This window comes from Salvelinus fontinalis, chromosome 21, assembly GCF_029448725.1.
Source record: "Salvelinus fontinalis isolate EN_2023a chromosome 21, ASM2944872v1, whole genome shotgun sequence".
In the NCBI taxonomy this organism is placed as follows: domain Eukaryota; kingdom Metazoa; phylum Chordata; class Actinopteri; order Salmoniformes; family Salmonidae; genus Salvelinus; species Salvelinus fontinalis.
Genome location: NC_074685.1, coordinates 29,851,915 through 29,866,210, shown reverse-complemented (window position 1 = coordinate 29,866,210; position 14,296 = coordinate 29,851,915).

The window sequence follows — 14,296 nt, the reverse complement described above, 5'->3', positions numbered from 1 at the left end:
GGGCGTGCTGAAGTGCGTAACGCGTAAAAATCGCCTGTCCTCGATTGAAACACTCACTACAGAGTTCCAAACTGCCTCTGGGAGCAACATCAGCACAATAACTGTTCTTTGGGAGCTTCATGAAATGAGTCAGCTACACACAAGCCTAAGATCACCATGCGCAATGCCAAGTGTCTGCTGGAGTGGTGTAAAGCTCGCCGCCACTAGACTCTGAAGCAGTGGAAACACATTTTCTGGAGTGATGAATCACGCTTCACCATCTGGATGCCAGGAGAATGCTACCTGCCCCAATGCATAGTGCTGTAGAAAATTCTAATCAAGTGAGAGAGACTTTGTAATTTCTTCAAACAATCCATCTGTATTATCGATTAAGAATTGCAATAATGGAGCTGGTCAACGAACCACCCGTAGGTGATTCATTGAGGGCCCAATGATTCTGAGGAATCATGGGTCTTATATAGCTGACACTAAAATGCTTAGTCATGGCTGGTTCCACCCCTCCCCGGGCAGATCAGGGCATCATAAGTTACCTTGTCTTCTTCTTGTGGCTGTGTGTATCGGGTCACAGCGCACAAACAAGTGATAACGTTAGTTCCTTTCTGCTGAGTGAATTGTTAACAGTGCTCAAGCCAGCCTCTGTTCACCTCATATCTCCACAGCTGTGCCCTTGAAAGGTTATGAAAAGAACAGGATGGACCGGAGAACTGTGGTCACTCAGAGGCTCTTTATCTTATGTGCCGTGTGACCAAGTTTCTCAGAGACAGACGATGATTTTGTAACAACAACAAGATTTTGTTCCTCAAGTGTATCTCTGTCCCAAGCCACCCCATGTCCTTGACTATACGTCTAAACCAGCTGCAGGGAGCTAGAGTGGAACCATCCCCTTACAGAAACACAACATTAGTAGAATAGAAATGTCTTACTATTGTTAAGCATATAACTGTTAACTATTAATATCAAACACATCTGGTAAATACGTCATTTTCTCCCACATTCCCCTCTCAAGAAACTCAGTTTCTTTAATAAAAATGTAAGGGTACAAGCACTACATAATTATTGTTAAACATACATTTAAACAAACAAAATACATCCTTCTGGTGACTGATATTTCATCCATGTTAAACAACCTTCCTTTGGGTTGCTGAGTTTAATACCTTACACGGTCAATCTTTAAAATAATCAAAACCATTAAATTAACATCACACACAAGCTTCATTAAAACAGATGGTACAGTCATCCCACTGACAACGAGCACAGTGGTAGGGGTCAGTGTGGTGGAAATGTCCATCTCTTTTAGAACCCTTCCTGCACCAGTGACAGAGACCCCTCTTTGGGCACTTTGTACACACAGTGTGGAACGTGAGATCTACATCTGGGTCCTGCTCAGAATTGGGGTCCTCACCATCAGAGATGTAGTCAGGAATAGGGAATAGGTCAGGGAAATCATTCAGTTTCCAAATCATAATTAAAACCCAATTAATTATCAAACCCGAATTTAGAATGACATTGCTCAGTGATTCACGTTGGTTGAATAACTCAAAGTTAAACCCTCAAGTTAGCACACATCGAACGCTAGCAGAATGTACCTTTACCTTAGCATACAGTATAGTTATCCATAATTCGGGCATTAACTTTCTTATAACGGTGGTAATTACAGATCAGTATCTCAATGCATTCTTAGTCTAAATGACTATAAATTTCACAGTGTGTAGACCTATACAATCAACTTGATATCCCAATACGGGCACAGTTCACCAACCCCCTCCCTCCCCGGGCACTCAATCTTCTGGCGTCCCTTCATTTTCTTCTTCAGATAGCTTTACATTTTGTCTTCCCAATGGCACACATGTTCAAAGTGGATGGTCCTTGATAATGTCTCTCGCCTGAGCCGCCACTGTCCTTTACAGTCCATTATGTCGTGTCCATTTCCCAACCAGTATACCAGCAACATGAGAGAAGTTTGGAACGGGTCTGTCTCCATGCTCCCTCCACATGTCAAAGAGAATAACAACACATAGTTGAAATCATATTCTTTTTTTTAATTGGCTTATACTCCCCCATCATATCGATGACCTCACCGCAGAGTTACAGGGTCAGCGAGTTAGACGGCTACTTCTTAGGGAGAGATTTATATTAAAGCAAGACAGAAACAGAACAAACAAAACAAACAAACTTCTACATATATCCTTTGATACAATGCTTCCTTTTTCAGGTAGGCATATGAACAAATCAATTTGCATATTTAACCAAAAAGCCTCTAGGCACTGGCAATCCCCCCTTTTGACACATGACTCACATTGTGATAAATGTGTAAAACAAACAACAACAATACTGCTGGTTAAATACAAATCCTAAAAATAACTAACTGAATTAGAAGCACTACCCTTAATAACTCCATAAAGAAATAATTGTGTCCCATAAAGGTAATAGTAAAATAGACCAGAGACAGCCTTCCCTCACTCAAGGGCAGCATATTACCTTTAAATCAGTATTACATATGACCTTCAAATCATCACCCAGTGAGGGTGATCAAACCACACTAGAAAGTCAGGACAGAGGTCATTCAACCTCTTTAAATTAGTATTTCTTTCCCTTACCTTTCCCTGTACCTCAGACTAAGTATTCAAAAACAGTTCAAACATTTCATACATTTTGTATACGAGGTCTACATTGTTTTGTTTTTTCAGTACATTTCTTATCAAAAGAATTCACGTGTTCAATTAAAACTTAGAAAATAAAAACTTCCAAAAATGTCATTTGTGTGCCCCTTAAGGTACATCCTCTCTAACCCGTGAAACCGCCACTAAAACCAAATGAAAAGACCCCACACAATACATATAAATTCACATAGTTCCTACATTCTTCATAAAACATAAAGGCAATAATTCATTGGATCGGTTCCTGCACGTGACTGGTCGTCATCGCGGACGCTCAGCCTCCCAAGAAACTGAGCACTGTCTCCTCCAAAACATATTCTGGGCATTTTGCCAATTGGTCTGAGAAGGAGGAGGTCATGACCACCAGTCACCTGCATGAACTAAGGATGCATACAGTCCCTACGATTGAAAGCTATCTCTTCATAGACATCAACAAGCAAATATTTAATGCGTAAAGCAGCGCATGTAAGCAATAGTTCATAATGTAAGCCAATTATGTCATAATCTATGCAGAATTTCAACCAAGCAAAATATGAAACGTGGGAGAGTGCTTTCTTACACTAGTACATTATCTTTGTAAATGGCTTCTGTTGTGCCACTGAGTTTAAAACCTTTAAACTTCTACACAAACCATATACCGTTCTAACCTGCCAGTGTCAAAGATAGCCAAGTGGATCCTTTCTCAGCAAAGCGCTTGCTCCCAGTTTAGGAGAGAACACCTGGCAATCACAGAGTCTGGGCGTTCAGCCAATATTCCACTCCCACTGAGCCGACCTTGTAAAAGCAAACCTCTGTCTACAACAAGCGCATTTCTAAGTACGGAACAGGTCAAACATCACTGTCTTCATCAGTAAAGGGTAGCTGTCCTTGTCATGGTCCGAATCACACATAGGACTAATGCTAAATAATAAACTTTTTCCTAATCATTAGTGTTTACCCCAAACTATAAAATTAAGTAATAATAATTGAACATTGTCAAAAAACTTCTTTAACAGCCCGCTCTAGCCCAGCGTGCACCATACGCTTTCACCTGCGGCTTATCTATTTGTCAGTCTCAGTAGAGCCTCTTACTGCCCACAACTTCTATTCATTGCTGTTGTAGCCTTGTTTAATCATGCCATAATTAATACCCATGTTTAGTTATCAATTATGATCATGGTCACAGCTCTATCGCAATTGCCGATCAGCTATTATTAGAATGCATTAGATTTAGGTAACTGTCCCTTCTGATTAGACTACAAGTAATAAAACAAACACTTTCTGTTGTTGACAAGAATATATTCAGTTCATATTCATATGATTAATATTTGATTCAGTGATTTAAATTACGACCCCATTTTCAGTAGGTTACTCCAGTAGACCATTGGGCAACACAAAAAGTTATTACCTCAAAATCGCCCTGCTAAATCGTTCAGTTTACATCTTAAAGCAAATACTGGCTGCTGTATCTAGCTAAGAAAACCATGGCAATAGTTGAATTATAATCAGAAACCCAGATTTTAGTCGGTAACATAGAACCAATGCTATTGAAATGACAAGTAAATCCTGCAAATAACCCAATTGTAATGGTTTGTCGTATTAACACCTGGTACATAATAATGACACAATTACCAGAAAATAGCCTTAAAGTTCGTCCAAGTGTCTCTTTGCAATTTCACATGCTCAAAGGGGATTTAGCAGTCAACGAGTTGAATCGACATTCAATGATTTGGAAGAGATCTGGCGGGTTTAATAAAAGCAGATTATCTTTTCTCTTGGGACATAATGAAATTCCTTTATTACATCACATGTGCACAGCAGTTATTATTATTTCGATGGAAAACGTCATTTGGCTTCTTACGTCGTTCCAAGTTACATCTATATTCCATGGTAATTGGCTCTAACTTCACGGAAAAAGGGTTTATTCGATAAACATAGCAACTCCTCTCCGGCTGCAGGGAAGACATTTTTTTTTCAGGCTTCGTGGACAGTTTTCAAATTTTTTATTTATTACCAGGACAGAGAAAATCCCATAAGCGTTTATAATTGTATTGGTTGGCGGTAAGTCTAGTCCTGTACCTTTACCAAAAGTGGATATACGGCAATCTTTTTCTGAGCATATTTCCCAGACCTGTTCACAGTCATACAATGCAAAACCTTATTTTTTTCGAATAATCCATAAAGGGACCACACTAAACCTTTCAGAATACTTTTACATCCCTTACATCGGTCTAAGCATGGATGTGAAGTTCTATACTATTCAAATTTTTCCCATTGTTACTTTATCAAATCTCTAGTAATCAATTATACCCACATACAATTTTCATGTTTTCATATCTTCACAGAATCCCCATGAATCCCCATGAAATGTTTCTAAATCTCAATCAATTTATTGTACAAATGTATGTATCTTATCATCCAAATTTTAAATGATCCAAAATTCCATCACTTAATACCCAAACTCCAGCTTAACACTTATTTTCACCCTCACACAACTCTCATATCACATTCACACAGTACCGTTCCCAAACATACTTAATCCATATTTTTATAACCTGCAGGAATATTTTCTTACTTCTACGCATTACTACTTCAGGACTACTTCCTGGAATTACATAATTTGCACATTTGCATCTTGCTATACTAACCCAGGGCATTATAATGCATTTCACACCTCTCCTTACAATGGCAGTAAGTTCACGACTCTGTCTTTTACTCTACGGCAGTACGGTCATGACTCTGTCTTTTACTCTATGGCAGCACGGTCACGATTTAGTCTTTTACTCTATGGCAGTACGGTCACGACTCTGTCTTTTACTCTATGGCAGCACGGTCACGACTCTCTTTATTATGACAATAGCATCAGGATCTCAAAATCTCTAAAACAACAGTACATTCACGACTTTGTTTTTTATTAATTGTTTCCAAGAAATGCTAGTCTCACTTTGTTAGAGATTCTGTATCCATTCTCCGGCCCCCTCTGGAGGACCCTGGGCAGGTCCCTTTCTGCTCCCTTAGTGAAGTGCGGGTTGCCTTGAATCAAACCTAGAGTGATTACTGTGCACGGTTGACCCTGGTCCTCAAGTGTGGTCAACAGACAGAGACAAGTATCCCATCCTCGTCGCCATGAATGTTGTGGAAAATTCTAATCAAGTGAGAGAGACTTTGTAATTTCTTCAAACAATCAATCTTTATTATCGATTAAGTATTGCAATAATGGAGCTGGTCAATGAACCACCTGTAGGTGATTCGTTGAGAGCCCAATGAGGAATCATGGGTCTTATATAGCTGACGCTAAAAATGCTTAGTCATGGCTGGTTTCACCCCTCCCCGGGCAGATCAGGGCATCATAAGTTACCTTGTCTTCTTCTTGTGGCTGTGTGTATCGGGTCATAGCGCACAAACAAGTGATAACGTTAGTTCCTTTCTGCTGAGTGAATTGTTAACAGTGCTCAAGCCAGCCTCTGTTCACCTCATATCTCCACAGCTGTGCCCTTGAAAGGTTATGAAAAGAACAGGATGGACCGAAGAACTGTGGTCACTCAGAGGCTCTTTATCTTATGTGCCGTGTGACCTCGGATACAGAAGATGATTTTGTAACAATACAGGTCTATTTTGTTCCTCAAGTTTATCTCTGTCCCAAGCCACCCCATGTCCTTGACTATACATCTAAACCAGCTTCAGGGAGCTAGAGTGGAACCATCCCCTTACAGAAACACAACATTAGTAGAATAGAAAGGTCTTACTATTGTTAAGCATATAATTGTTAACTAGTAACATTCAACAAATCAGGTAAAACGTAATTTTTCTCTCACAATAGTGCCGACTGTAAAGCTTGGTGGAGGAGGAATAATGGTCTGGGGCTGTTTTTCATGGTTTGGGCTAGGCCGCTTAGTTCCAGGGAAGGGAAATCTTAACATTACAGCATACAATAACATTCTAGATGATTCTGTGTTTCCAACTTTGTGGCAACAGTTTGGGGAAAGCCCTTTCCTGTTTTAACATGACTATGCCTCCATGTACAAAGCGAGGTCCATACAGAAATGGTTTGTAGAGATTGTGTGGAAGAACTAGACTGTCCTGCAGAAAGCCTTGGCCTCAACCCCATCGAACATCTTTGGGATGAATTGGAACGCCAACTGCGAGCCAGGCCTAATCGCCCAACATCAGTGCCCGACCTCACTAATGCTCTTGTTTCTGAATGGAAGCAAGTCATGGCAGCAATGTCCCCATCTAGTGGAAAGCCTTCCCAGATGAGTCGAGGCTGTTATACCAGCAAAGGGGGGGATCAACTCCATATTAATGCCCATGATTTTGGAATGAGATGTTCGACAAGCAGGTGTCCACATACTTTTGGTCATCTAGCGCATGTTGTATGCTACTTTAGTTTCATGTCCTGCTGGTATAGCACTTAGATGAGTTATTGGATGATTACTAAAAGGCTTACTAAGAGACATTTCACTCCTGTTCGCATTCTTGTTCCCTTCCCCTATCATCCTGAATCCGAGGCACTCGCTTCTTGACCACCCACCTCTTAAAATCCTTTGCTGGGAAAACAGCCAGTTTGAAGGTCACTACGTGGTAATGATGTCCTCTTTTCTAGCTATGTGTGTGGCTACTTCATGTGTTAACATTCTGATCTCAGTATTTTCAAGTTCCCATGCAGTCTTTGCCAAGTAACGTTTTTAACAGTTTAGGTCCTTTAGGGGAAATATAATTTGTTGTTGTTTTGAATGGATGAAATGTCACGTTTGTTATGTCTGTCTGCCAATTTAGTCCATATAGTGCTCAAACTTCCTGCAGACAAGAACGTTTCACTTTACGCATTATGTATTGTGTGTAGTTTGATAAAGTAAGTCTACACCAAGGAAAGGTATCAGCCTGCAACACAACTAGTGGTTATGATGAATATATTAGCTCTGAGACAACTACCTCTGTGAAGGGTGTTAGAAAGAGTGCCCAGTGCAACATATGAGCACTGAGAGGAGCTGGTTCATCAATGACTCACAAGAACAGGAAGAGGTGGTTTCCATAGAGGCAGGTTTCAATACTTGCTGCCACATTTCCATTCTCTCACTACACAGCAATGAGCCTGGTTACAGGAGGTCTGTAGTTTATACTGTATCTCTCCTGAGCACCAGACGCTCTCCATCATCAGACCCCAGACAACTTGCATCTACCATAGAGGGAAATATCTGAGGGTAACCACATGTCCCGCATTTGGATATTTTAAATGTGGTCACCTTAGGCACCACCATTCCACCTAAATACTACTCCTCAAATGTTTTATGTTTCTGTGTTACCCATAGTGGCATAGTGGTGCCTGGAGAAGTGGGTATACTCTAATCCCATTTACCTTTCTTTGAGAAACAGTGGCATATGCTGAATGACCTAAAATAATAAATCCCATATTGGTCTTTCACAGTCAGGCCAACCGAAGCTGTACTGTGCAAGTAGGCCAATAGTAGGTCTACTATTGAAACAGATGAGGCTGTCAACTGAGTCAGAAATTCACAGGTTTCAGATTTTTTCAGGTTATCGCTCTCTAAGTCAAACTTTTTAAATATGAAAACAACAAAATTGGATGTTCTAAGTCCACAACAACGCTTAAAGGTGCAATATACAGAATCGCTGCGCCATTACTTGGTTGCTGAAATTCCAATAGTTCGCCTAATTTCAGTTTATGTAACAAAACAAGCAGTCATTGTGTAGAGAATCATTGTACCATTTAAACCGCTGTGCAATATCTTTTCCATAACCCAAAATATTGTATTTTCAGGTATTTGGAGCTGGTGTATTTCGATGAAACATGGTGAAGCCCCAAAAAGTCTTACCCTGGAAGCCTGTGTTTCAGACATAAAGAAGTGGATGCCGGCAAATGTTTCACTTTTAAACTCAGAAAAAAACAGAGATGCTAGTTCTAGGACCCAAGAAACAAAGAGATCTGCTGGTGGATCTGACAATTAATCTTGATGGTTGTACAGTCGTTTCAAATAAAACTGTGAAGGATTTCGCCGTTACTCTGGACACTGATCTCTCTTTCGACAAACATATCAAGAACCTTTCAAGGGAAGCTTTTTTCCATCTTGATAACATTGCAAAAAATCTGAAACCTTTTTTCCAGAAACTTTGCAGAAAAGATCATCCATGCTTTTGCCACTTCTAGATTAGACTACCGCAATGCTCTACTCTCTGGCTACCTGGATAAAGTACTAAATACGGCTGCTAGAATCTTGACTAGAACCAACAAAAAAATCATATTACTCAAGGCTAGGGCTGATTTCGAGGTTGTACTGCTAACCTACAAAGCATTACATGGACTTGCTCCTACATATCTCTCCAATTTGATCGTGCCGTACATACCTACACGTACTCTATGGTCACAAGATGCAGGGCTCCTTATTGTCCCTAGAATTTCTAAGCAAACAGCTGGAGGCAAGGCTTTCTCTTATAGAGCAACATTTTTATGGAATGGTCTTCCTATCCATGTGAGAGACGTAGACTGGGTCTCGACCTTTACGTCTTTACTGAATCAATCAATCCAATGTATTTATAAAGCCCTTTTTACATCAGCCGATGTCACAAAGTGCTATACAGAAACCCAGCCAAAAACCCCAAACAGCAAGCAATGCAGATGTAGAAGCACGGTGGCTAGGAAAAACTCCCTAGAATGACCGGAACCTAGGAAGAAACCTAGAGGAACCAGGCTCAGAGGGGTGGCCAGTCCTCTTCTGGCTGTGCCGGGTGGAGATTATACCAGTACATGGCCAAAATGTTCAAACGTTCATAGATGACCAGCAGGGTCAAATAATAACAATCACAGTGGTTGTAGAGGGGGCAACAGGTCAGCACCTCAGGAGTAAATGTCAGTTGGCTTTTCATAGCCGATCATTCAGAGTTAGAGACAGCAGGTGCGGTAGAGAGAGAGAGTCGAAAACAGCAGGTCTGGGACAAGGTAGCATGTCCGGTGAACAGGTCAGGGTTCCATAGCCGCAGGCAGAACAGTTGAAACTGGAGCAGCAGCACGACCAGGTGGACTGGGGACAGCAAGGAGTCATCAGGCCAGGTAGTCTGAGGTATGGTCCTAGGGCTCAGGTACTCTGAGAGAGAGAGAGAGAGAGAGAGAGAGAGAGAGAGAGAGAGAGAGAGAGAGAGAGAGAGAGAGAGAGAGAGAGAGAGAGAGAGAGAGAGAGAATTAGAGGGAGCATACTTAAATTCACACAGGACACCGGATAAGATAGGAGAAATACGGCGTTGAGTGTCTGCATGGCGGATGTATTGTTGCCTACCCTCACCACCTGGGGGCGGCCCATCAGGAATTCCAGGATCCAGTTGCAGAGGGAAGTGTTCAGTCCCAGGCACCTTAGCTTAGTGATAAGCTTGGAGGGCACTATGGTGTTGAACGCTAAGCTATATTCAATGAACAGCATTCTCACATAGATGTTCCTTTTGTCCAGATGGGAAAGGGCAGTGTGGAGTGCAATAGAGAGTGTGTCATCTGTGGATCTGTTGGGGCGGTATGCGAATTGGAGTGGGTCTAGGGTTTCTGGGATGATGGTGTTGATGTGAGCCATGACCAGCCTTTCAAAGCATTTCAAGGGTACAGATGTGAGCACTATGGGGCAGTAGTCATTTAGACAGGTTATTCTTGGCGTTCTTGGGCACAAGGAATATGGTGGTTTTCTTAAAACGTGTAGGTATTGTAGACTGGTTCAGGGAGAGGCTGAAAATGCCATTGAAAACACTTGCTCTGAGACACAATGCTCTGAGTATATGTCCTGGTAATCCGTCTGTGAATGTTAACCTGTTCGAAGGTCTTACGCACATCGGCTACGGAGAGCGTGATCATACAGTCGTCCGGAACTGCTGGTGCTCTCACATATGGTTCAGTGTTGCTTGCCTCAAAGAGAGTATCGAAGGCTTACTAAGGCATATAGCTTGTCTGATAAGCTGGTGTCAGAGACCAGCTCTCGGCTGGGTTTCCCATTGTAATCAGTGATAGTTTGCAAGCCCTGCCACATCCGATAAGCATCAGAGCCGGTGTAGTATGATTCAATCTTAGTCCTGTAGCCGCTTTGCCTGTTTGATGGTTCGTCGGAAAGCATATCAGGATTTTTTATAAGCGTCCAGATTAGTGTCCCACTCCTTGAAAGGGGCAGCTCTAACCTTTAGCTCAGTGCGGATGTTGCCTGTAATCCATGGCTTCTGGTTGGGATATATACGTACGGTCACTGGGATATGTACGTACGGTCACTGTGGGAACGACGTCATTGATGCACTTATTAATGAAGCCGGTGACTAATGTGGTAAATGTTCTTAATGCCATCGGATGAATCGCCTAACGTATTCTAGTCTTTCCTAGCGAAACAGTCCTGTAGCTTAGCATCTGCTTCATCAGAGTACTTCCATACTGAGCATGTCACTGGTACTTCCTGTTTGAGTTTTTGCTTGTAAGCAGGAATCAGGTTGATTGGGTTGCGGTCAGGCGAGGTAGAGCTTTGTATGCGTGTCTTTGTGTGTAGTGAAGGTGATCTAGAGTTATTTTCCCTCCAGTTACGCAGGTGACATGCTGGTAGAAATTAGGTTAAAAGGATTTCAGTTTTCCTGCATTAAAATCACCGGCCACCAGGAGCGCCACCTAAGATAAGCATTTTCTTGTTTGCTTATGTGTCACGACTTCCGCCGAAGTTGGTCCCTCTCCTTGTTTGGGCGGCATTCGGTGGGCAACATCACCGGTATTCTAGCCATCGCCGCTCCACCTTTCAATTTTCCGTTTGTTTTGTCTTGTTTTCCACACACCTGGTTTACATCTCCTCATGATTACTATGTGTATTTAGCCCTCTGTTCCCTCCATGTCTGTGTGGAGTATTGTTTATTGTCTAGGTTGGCATGCTTCCGGCTGGGTTGCGCCAGGTTTTATTTGTACCCATGATTTGTGGCAGCCAGTAATTTGTACTTGATTGTTGTACTTTGTGCTGCCTCACTTGTTCTTTGGGCTTTTGTTTTTGTGACGCGGTTGCGTTCTGTTCTTACTATTGCCTCAGTAAAGTGCTTCTTTGTTCACTTATCTCTGCTCTCCTGCGCCTGACTTCCATGCATCAGCTACACCCACCGCATGACAGAATACCCCACCTTCGATGGAGTCAGCAGGAGCAGGTGCCCCTGTTACAGGGGTAGAGGAGCGCGTCCAGGAGCACGCAGCGATGCTCCACCATCTCGGCGCCGCCATGGATCGCATCGTCCAAACACGCCGTTCCAGTGGGATTCGTCTCGCCCTCCCCAGGGAGTACGATGGAACGGCTGCCCGCTGCCAGGGTTTCCTGTTGCAGTTGGCGTTATACCTGGCGACCGTCCACCCGGCTCCCTCGGGCCGTGAGAGGGTGTCCGCCCTCGTCTCGTACCTCTTGGGGAAAGCCCTGGAGTGGGCCAACGCAGTATGGGTGGAAGGAGAGGCGGTGCTGGACCACTTCGAGGAGTTCAACGTCTCTTCCACCTGCGGCAGGGGACGAGGAGGGCCCAGGAGTTCGCTATGGACTTTCGGACCCCGGCCGCCGGAGCGGGATGGAGCAACAGGGCGCTGATCGACCACTATCGCTGCAGCTTGCGCGAGGATGTCCGTCGGGAGTCGGCCTGCAGGGACACCACCCTCACATTTGACCAGCTGGTGGACCTGTCCATCCGGCTGGATAACCTGCTGGCCTCCCGCGGACGTCCAGATCGGGCTCTGTTGGTTCCATCCGCCAGCACCAACGCTCCGATACCTATGGAGCTGGGAGGTGCTGTGCTTAGAGAGGCCGGAGGAGGGGCTTTCCCGTGCACCATGTGTGGCCGCAGAGGTCACACTGCCGGCCGGTGTCAAGTTGGTTCCTCTGAGGGTCGAGGCAGCAGGCAGAGCACGCTAGCGTCACCCCAGGTGAGCCGGCACCATTCTCACCCAGAGCCCTCTGTTGCACACCTGTTTTTGCATGTCATTTTTCCTGAGTTTTCCCACATTCCCAGTACAGGGCATTCGCTTACAGTTTAGGGATCCCCACTGTTCCAGTGGCTGTTCCCTTGCCAGTTCACGCTCTAGATAGCTGACCCTTAGGGTCCGGGTTTATCAGGGAGGCCACCACTCCCCTGGGCATGGTGACGCAGGGGGGTCACAAGGAGAGGCTCAGTCTCTTCCTCATTGACTCTCCTGTGTTTCCCGTGGTGCTAGGCCTACCCTGGTTAGCCTGTCATGACCCCATTGTCTCATGGCAGCGGAGGGCTCTTACGGGGTGGTCGTGTGAGTGCTCGGGGAGGTGTTTAGGGGTTTCCGTTGGTGCTACTACGGTGGAAAGTTCAGACCAGGTCTCCACCGGGCGCAGTCCCTCCGAATATTCCGATTTGGCTCTCGCCTTCTCCAAGAAGAAGGCGACTCAGTTACCACCCCATCGTAGGGGGTATTGTGCGATAAACCTCCAGGTAGATGCCACACTTCCCAGGAGTCACATGTATTCCCTGTCACAAGCGGAGACGGCGGCTATGGAGACATATGTCTCTGAATCCCTGCGTCAGGGGTACATTCGGTCCTCCACTTCACCCGCCTCCTCGAGTTTATTTTTTGTGAAGAAGAGGGAGGGAGGTCTGCGCCCGTGTATTGACTATCGAGCCCTAAACCAGATCATGTGAAGTACAGTTACCCGCTACCTCTCATAGCCACAGCGATTGAGTCAATGCACGGGGCGCGCTTCTTCACTAAACTAGATCTCAGGAGCGCTTACAACCTGGTGCATATCCAGGAGGGAGACGAGTGGAAGACGGCGTTCAGTACTACCTCAGGGCATTATGAGTACCTCGTCATGCCGTACGGGTTGATGAAAGCCCCATCAGTCTTCCAAGCCTTTGTGGACGAGATTTTCAGGGACCTGCACGGGCAGGGTGTAGTGGTGTATTTTGATGACATTCTGATATACTCCGCTGCACGCGCCGAGCTTGTGTCCTTGGTGCGCAGGGTGCTTGGTTGATTGTTGGAGCATTACCTGTACGTCAAGGCTGAGAAATGCCTGTTCTTTCAGCAGTCCGTCTCCTTCCTAGAATACCGCATTTCCACCTCAGGGGTGGAGATAGAGAGTGACCGCATTTCAGCCGTGCGTAATTGGCCGACTCCCACCACGGTAAAGGAGGTACAGCGTTTTCTAGGGTTTGCCAATTACTACCGGAGGTTTATCCGGGTTTTGGTCAGGTAGCGGCTCCCATTACCTCACTGCTGAAGGGGGGCACGGTGCGTTTGCAGTGTTCGGCTGAGGCGGACCGGGCTTTTGGTCACCTAAGGGCTCTGTTTACCTCGGCTCCCGTGCTGGTACATTCGGATCCCTCTTTGGCATTCACGGTGGAGGTGGACGCGTCCGAAGCTGGGATAGGAGCCGTTCTCTCTCAGTGCTCGGGTACGCCACCGAAGCTCCGCCCCTGTGCCTTCTTCTCGAAGAAGCTCAGCCCGGCGGAGTGAAACTATGATGTATGACACAGAGGAGCAGCCCATGGATCCCACCCCCATACTACCGGACTCCTGCCTGGTGGCGCCGGTAGTGTGGGAGCTGGATGCGGACATTGAGCGGGCGTTACGTGCAGAGCCCGCTCCCCTTCAGTGTCCCGCTGGGCGTCTGTACGTTCCGTCTGCTGTCCGTGACCGTTTG